The following is an 8,406-nucleotide window of genomic DNA, read 5'->3' on the forward strand; positions in this document are numbered from 1 at the left end:
AAACAATCATACCAGTTGGATTTCCGTGGAATTTTTAAATTTACAAAGGACATTCACACATTTTACCTCACTGAATCCTCATGAGAACCTTGTAAGATATAAAATTTTTACCAAGGAAGCAAGTGAGCTTCAGGTCAGTAATCTGTTCACGGTCACACAGCAAGCAAATGGCTGAGTCCTGACAGGTCTCTGTGTCTCAGAACCCACATCAGCCTTTTCACTATAATATCTTGTCTACTGCACATGAAGACAAACCTTCATTAACTGACACGACTCTGCTAGAGTTCATTTTTCCCTTTTGCTTTGGGCAGGACGGCTCAATTCCAGGCAAAGCCAGCACTTGCTCCCGTTATGTTTCTTTCCTGATTGGCGGCCTACAAAACGTAGTCATTCCCTTTAACAAAGATTGAAGCTTCACCTTGCTAAGGAAACACCCTAATATGATCAATTTATGGCAACATAGGATTATTTTATTTTATTTTATTTTATTTTATTTTATTTTACTTTGATTGAATCAACTACCAGAAATTATAGTTCTAACATATTTAAATCTTTGTAAAAAATGGTATCGTAAAATACTGTCAAGAGGCATGTGCAAGATATATAGGATGAGGAAAACTTTCTTCTACCAACATCACATTTGCAGTAGGCTTGTAAGATCAAAAATGAGGCTGAAAATTAACTCTAGGTCCTAGGCACAGAAGCAATGGAGCTGTCTTTTGGAATATTGTCACTAGCAGTGCCATACTGTCAGGGGAAAAAAAATTAAATAAGAAACCCTTGCATGTGAAAATTAATCCATCAGTAGTCTAGTTTCCATCATAGAGAAAAATAAGCTCACATTTGAATTTGCTTCATAAAAATAGAATAATATAAAAGAACAATGACAATGAATAAAAACTATTATTGCTAGAAACAGATCTAGGTCCAGGGTGAGTTCCTTAAATGGAATTAGAGGACATTAAAACGGGAAGTGATGTTACAGAGCTATAAACCATTAATTATGATACTACTTAACCTTATGTCCTAAGAATTTATGATGTATGTACATATATGTTCAAGGGATTAAAACTAGTATTAAAGTTATTTTGAGCCGTTAAATATTTTTAAAAAGTAAGAAGGGAAAAATGACATACTTCAAATACAATAAGTGCAGTCTATTTGATTTGATTGAAGATATTATACAAGGATTTTTCCTACAAGTCCTAATTCAAAACTTCCACTCTTCAACACACAGAACCATATGTTATGAAATATTCCTAATCAGGTCTTCATTTAGGATGACATACTCATTCTTGGCACCAAATAAATAGCATTTGAAGACCTGCATAAGTTTGTGGGAGTACAAACACAAAGAATCTGTTCCTACTCTTATGTTTAAGACCAAGGACACAAGATAATCAAAAGGTACAGGTGAAAGAAATCCAAACAAAATAACTATCATCAACCGTCTGATTACTCGGAACAACTCTGTAATTTAACTTGGGGAAAAAAGACTTCTTAGGAAATATAATAACCAGGTCAGCATATAATAGGATTTTGAGTGGAATTTTCCCTGTAATCTCAGAATTTTAGCTAAGGTACAAAGCCAAAACTTAAATGCAAAATTCTACAACAAAACAAAAATTTGGGTGAGACCCTTAACACAACATTTTCTAACAGGCTATAGAAATAGGTCTGCAACCACCACCTAGGGAATGGCAGAAAGCATTAAGTTCTCTAAGAAGTATAGTGTTGTGTTGAGAGGGTTTTCTTTCTTTGTGCTATCCTTCCCCACTCCTGCCAAAGCCAAGTGATTAGAATGGGAGGATGATTCTAAGTGAATTGTTCATAAACATGTGTGGTGTCATCCCAATTAAAGGTATTTAATACAATGAACTGAACATATACTTTTATCCCTACTCATTATAAAAACCCTACTTAAACAACAGTTTGCAGAATTTTTAAAGGAATGATATCACAAGAACAAAGAAAACAGGAGAAAAAATACTTGCAAAAGCAGATAAACTGAGAAAAATCAGAATCTGAAAATCAGAATGAAAGTTTATGGATCTACCAGCCCTGAGAGAGCTGGATCCTAAACTGGCAGTGGTGAAGGCCAATAAATAACCCAATTTGCATTGCTCATCCCTGAAAACACTCCAGTAGTTGGAAGCACCAGATGCTTTGGAAGTAGGGGGAAAAGATGGTTTTAAAAACAGCAGATTGGCTGAAAGTCTGTTTAAGGAGAAGTTAGAATCTTAGATCCTCTCACTTATTTCATATATTCACATTACCATATATATATATGTATATCAAGATATATTACTATATCTTATAGTATATAAAATCTGTATAGTATATATCTATATAGTATATCTATATGGTATATATATCAGAAGACATACTACTATAGCTTCTCCAACCTGGTAGACAATGGAGGTTTTAGTTTCTGGAGAGGATAAAACACAAGGTAGAATGCAGCATACACAAAACAATTATAGGATACTACTTTTAAAATGCACTTAGAGACCAAAAAGAGCCCTTGAGAATTAAAAATATGTCAAGGGAAACAGTAAACTCAATATGCATGTTGGAAGCAAGGTGAGATCTCCTAGGAAACAAAATATCCCAGGGAGGGAGGGAGGGAGGAAGGGAAGGAAGGAAGGAAGGAAGGAAGGGAAGAAGGGAGGAAGGGAGGGTGGGAGGGAGGAAGGAAGGAAAATTTATGGAGTGCCTCAGTTTGTTTGGGCTGCTATAACAGAAATACCATATACTGGAAGGCTTATAAGCAACTTATAAGAAATTTATTTCCTATAATTCTGGAGGCTGGAAAATCCAAGATCAGGGCACTGGCAGATTCAATATCTGCTAAGGACTAGCATCCTGGTTCATAGAACAAGCCCCATGTTGAGTGTAGAGATTACTTAATAAAAAAAAAAAAAGAGTATGAACAGCTTTGGAAGTCTGACATCAATATTGTTGACAGCTGGAAGAAAACAGAGAAATTGCTTCAAAATTCTGAGCAAAAATTATTTTCAGTTCAACTCCCAGACAAAATCAAGACAAGGGTAGAGACAAGGGTAAGAGATGTTTTTAGATAGACAAAATCCTCAAATTTTACCTCCTGCTCATACTTTCCCAGTAGTGGACACTGGAAACATATCTGGCACAAGCAAGAGGTGACAAGAATCCTCAGGAAGATGGGGCACCTGGGTGGCTCAGTTGGTTAAGCATCCAACTTGGGCTCAGGTCATGATCTCCAGGTTCGTGAGTTCGAGCCCCGGATTGGGCTCTGTGATGACAGCTCAGGGCCTGGAGCCTGTTTCAGATTCTGTGTCTCCCTCTCTCTCTGCCCTCCCCCACTGATGCTCTGCCTCTCTCCTTCAAAAATAAATAAACATTAAAAAAATTTAAAGAATCCTCAGGAAGACAATGGAAGGAGATCTCAGGAGGAATGGTTTGCAGGGACTTAGAGGCAACCAGTCCAGATTGAAGCAGATCAGTTTATGGCTGTGTTTTCTCTAAAAATACTAAAAGTAGAACACCTGTTGTCTCTAAAAGTATTGAGAGAGGATTTCTATTATTTGGCAAATATTTGAGGTGGAAGCATAATGTGTACCCAGAAAATAAAAAAATTAACGGAAAAGACAATTTTAATCCCAAAGATGATGAAAATCATAGTATACTGTGTGAGGATTTACATGTCATAACAATGTAAATTCTTGTTTTAAGATTTGTAAAAATGTTTATTTAGTTATTTTGAGAGAGACAGTGTGTGTGTAGGGGGGAGGAGCAGAGAGAGAGGGAAAGCGAGAACCCCAAACAGGCCCCGCACTGTCAGCCCAGATTCCATGAACCACAAGATCATGACCTGAGCCAAAATTAAGAGTCGGGTGCTTAACCGACTGAGATACCTAGGCACCCTAACAATATAAATTCTTAACAGTTATTAAGACAAAATTATAACATAACCCTCTTGGGAGGTTGGGAGGGAGGAGATTTTATGTATGGTGGGCAAGGATGTAGGTAAAGGATGGATAATTTTTCCATTTGCGGAAGACAACAGATATAGAAAGATCAAGAAGTAGCAATATAAGCATGTCATTTAGAGGCATGACTACCAAAAGACATAGCTAAATGAATTAAAGTCGGTTGCCTCTGTAAACGAGGAAACGGTAGAAGGTACTGATGGCAAGAGGCTGCTGTGTTTTTGCAAAGAGCTTTGTAAAACATTTACTCTAGCAATAAATGTATAGTTTCAGAAAAAAATGAACTCAAAAGTAAGTAGAAGGCCACTGCTTGTGTGAAGGGAAAGCGCCCCTCGTTCCCCATGTTGACACTACCTGGGCTGCAGAACTGCTAGTCTGTACCTTTACAGGCCTGAGTTGAGGAAAGGGAGCCCAGGCTGAAAGAAGAGGCAGCCTCGTGGAGCAACTGGAAGCACTGGCATGGCAAGAATGCAAGGATTGTCCAGTGTATTCGTTTTCTAGCTGTCATAACAGATTACCACAAATCTAGTGCTTTAAGACTAATTTACAGCTTTAATTGACAATTTTATAGTTCTGTAGATCAGAAGTCTGACCCAGGTCTCACTCAACTAAAGTCAAGGTGCCCATAGGGCTGCCTTCTCTTCTGGAGTCTCTAGAAAATGATGTTCCTTTGCCGTTTCCAGCTTCTAGGGGTCTCCCACATTTCCTGGCTCGTAACCTTCTTCTTCCAGCTTCACAGCCAGTAACAGCGCGTCAAGTTCTCCTCACATCACACCACTCTGACCTAACCTTCTGCCTCCCTCTTCCACTCTTAAGGCCCTCCATGATTACACTGGACCCCCCCCCAGGTAATTCAGGAGAATCTCTCATTTAAAGTCAGTTGATGAGAACCTTAATTCTGTCTGCAACCTTGATTTCTCTTTGCCATGTAGCATGACACATTCATAGATTCCAGGGATTCGATGTGGAAATCTTTGGAGGACCATCTATTCTTACCATGATTTAACACACCTAGGGACACAATGGACAGTTCAGAAGACATCTGGGCTTCACCCATCTTTCTAGTACTTCACCTGAGACAGATTCCCAATTCCCACTGATGTACTGTAAGGTAACCAGCCAGAAAGTTCCGAGGGGTAGATCAGTGGTTGTGTGCTTTAAGGGGGAAAAGTGGAGACAACTCTAGATGGTGTACAAAAGAAAACTTTGTAGTGGACAAGCTCAAAAGGACCAACATATTTGCTGAACTATCAAGAGTTGGACCAAATATTCTCCAAAAAGCATAGATAGCCAATCAATGACAGTCAGAAAAGTGACAAAAACAAAACAGAACAAAAACACAGTAAGAGGAGGACTGTGTCATCACACAGACAAATGGGGAAAGATTTGCCACTTCTCTCTGATATCTCTATCCCCAGGCTTAGAGAAGTCAGAACTTTTAGGAGATTTAGGAGCAGGAATCTTGTAAGAAGAAAGTACCACCACCAAGCTACTCGACTCTATCCTTGAAGAAGAAGAGCTTTGAATCCATACAATATTGATGCTGCAGACTTGATTGGAATCTTAATAAACAAAAGTGGCTGGAAAATTTATAGACTCTGACAAAGATTCAGTAAGAGATGGAAAAAGTAATTTATAGCATAGTAACTATCGAGGACAGTTCGGGAAAAAATTTTTAACTTATATTCTTACCTCTATGAGTCTATATTCTTCAACAACCTGTTACAAGTATATGAAAATCTGGAAAGCCAATTCAATTTGTATGTCACTTAGATTACATTAGCTCTGGGGAATACAAAAGAGAGGAACACGATGTCCCTCAAGTGAGCTGAAGGACCATGCTCTTTCCTCAGGCCCTTATTTCCAGCAATGGTTCTCTTTAAAACTATATTCTTTAAAATGAAAGAAGTGGGGTCCAAGCTAAAAGCAGTAAAATTATTTTTCATTTTCTAAGCAGCAATAGAAAGACTGGTGCTATTATAAATACAACCAATGAGTTCATGCCTTCATGATATTCAAGTATATAAATGGAATCAACATTTTTCTTTTCAAAGGTAAAAAAAAAGGTAGGAAAAAATCAGGGAAGTGATTTGCTTTTGCAATATAAACTATTTGCTCTGCTGTCATAGTCAGTCTCTTTACCCTTATCTATCTACCTCTTCAACCCACTAAAAAGCCTTCAGGGACGGAGCAACATCTCAAAGACTGATGGAAGGTACAGGGTAACATGTAGTGAGCTGTTTCAACGCTAACAGTGGAAATTCATGTATTTTTCCTCTGAAAGACTGTAGAATAATTATTTTAAGCTTATTTATCTTGAGAGAGAGAGACAATGAGAGAGAGAGAGAGAGAGAGAGAGAGAGAGAGAGAATCCCAAGCAGGCTCCACACTGTCAGTGAGGAGTCCAATAGGAGCCTGATTAGGAGCCGCATGGGGGCCAGACGCCGGGCTTGAACTCAGGAACCATGAGATCATGACCCAAGCCAATATCAAGAGTCAGACGCTTAGCTGACTAAGCCATCCAGGCACCTCTACAATAATTTTTAACATTCAGTACCTAAAATAGCAAAAACATGATCAATCATGCAATCATAACACAGTTCACTCTATCGATTTTCTCTGTTTATTTTATACTTTATATTCTCTCTCTCTCTTTTTTGATTTTTGCTCTGTGTAGGAGACACTTGTATTACTCACTGTTTCTCTTTTCCTTCTAGGCACACTGGAGAGCCAATGGGTTGGAAGTGAAGTGATATATGTCATGTCTGTATGGAGATATTTAAGTTGACAGTACAAGACACAACAGCACTCTCCTTCCCTGAAATTGTGAAAACACGTGTTGAGAAGAAGCCAAAAGCTCCAAGCGGCCTGGATTGCCAAACAACCACATTCAAGGTGACTATCCCGGAGAGTCACCTGAACCCTAACTAAACTGGCTTCAAGTGAGCAAAATATAAACTTTTGTCTGGCCAAATCACAGACAGTTTAATTTTTTGTTATTGTCGTTACTGTAGTATAACCTAGCTCATCCTGACTGATATACTCACTATGCATAACCTATTTCTCTATTTTGGTGTTAATTTTAATTTGCACTTATCCTTAGGCATTTCTTCACATTACTAAACATGCTTGATCACCCTGCAAATTTTGATTTGTCAGATATACACATAGAGGTATAGGCATAAATGTGATGAACAACCAGTTTCTTTGGAATATAAAGCTGGCAGGAATCTTGTCAATTCAGCTTGAGGCACAAGTCCTCACCAGGTGATATGGGAAATACTGGGCTACTGCTGCTTGAGATAGATACTTTCCTAGGACTGACAACGCAAAGTACATTTACACACTGGAATCAGAGAAATTCCATTTTTCATTCTACTTCCACAACCACAAGTTCTTTGATTCTTAGTAATGCTAAATTCTTGCAGCCTTGGAAAACATCTGCAAAATGGGGGGATGATATATCTAATTTGTGGGGTTTGGAAGTAATTAAAGATAATGTAGGCAAGAATATTTGGCACAGAGTTAATAGTCAAGAGGATAAATATTACTGTAAATATATCATGCTTTCTGATGAGATTTTGGAAATTTACCAGGTGTTAGGGGCTTCGGGGAAGGAAACAAGGTTCTTAATGGTACCCCTTTGTTCTCTAGTTTTGATGTCTCCTTCCCTTCAACTCTCCTGTATTGATTTCCCAAATCTCTCTAGGGATTAGTTCCAAATGTATCTACTTATGTAACTGAAGAGAAACACAGGCCAATATGGCAGTTCGTGCTTATCCACAGGCGAGATGCACCAAGACCCCCCGTGGGTGCCTGGATAGTGCTGAACCCTATATATGCTATGCTTTTTCCTATTATAAACATACCTATATAAAACATACCTATATAAAATAAAGTTTACTTTATAAAGTAGGCACAGTAAGAGAGTAACAAGTAATAATATAGAACATTTACAACAACAGACTATGATAAAAGTTATGTGAATGTGGTTTTGATCTCTTAAAATATCTTATTGTGCTGTACTCACCCTTCATGCGATGATGTGAGATGATAAAATGCTTGGGCGAAACTAAGCGAGGTAATGACGCAGCATTCTGACGTAAACTTAGGCTTCTATTGACGTTCCGCCGATTCGTCAGAAGGAGGACCATCCATCTGTTTCTGGACCGCGGTTGATAGCAGGGAACTGAAGCTGCAGAAAGGAAAACTGCAGATAAGGGGGAGTAACCGTATTCTTCCCAGGCTAATAATAATGTTATTTGGGCAAACAGCACATTTGGATTCCCGGAATGGCGTTTACCTCTCACGTCGCACATTGTTTATGTTATTGACATTTGACATGGGACAAGGTTTGTAAAGTATACTATGTATCAGGAAAGCAAAGTAGGATCACATTTCCAACCATCTAAGGCATCGGTCTGAGTTTGGTAAG

General features: G+C 38.4%; 1 long non-coding RNA gene across 4 annotated transcripts in view; it reads right to left on the minus strand.

Moving 5' to 3' along the window:
* The window catches only part of LOC122213541, a 205,505-nt gene extending 197,469 nt beyond the window's left edge, over nucleotides 1-8,036 (minus strand). For all 4 annotated transcript variants that reach the window (XR_006199576.1, XR_006199578.1, XR_006199577.1 and 1 more), the window contains exons 1-2: nucleotides 8,002-8,036; nucleotides 6,669-6,789 (exon numbers count right to left, since the gene is read on the minus strand). This is a non-coding gene — a long non-coding RNA (uncharacterized LOC122213541). The remainder of the gene's footprint in view (nucleotides 1-6,668; nucleotides 6,790-8,001) is intronic.
* Nucleotides 8,037-8,406: the final 370 nt, after the last annotated feature.

The sequence above is a fragment of the Panthera leo genome, chromosome A2 (genome assembly GCF_018350215.1).
Source record: "Panthera leo isolate Ple1 chromosome A2, P.leo_Ple1_pat1.1, whole genome shotgun sequence".
Taxonomy (NCBI): domain Eukaryota; kingdom Metazoa; phylum Chordata; class Mammalia; order Carnivora; family Felidae; genus Panthera; species Panthera leo.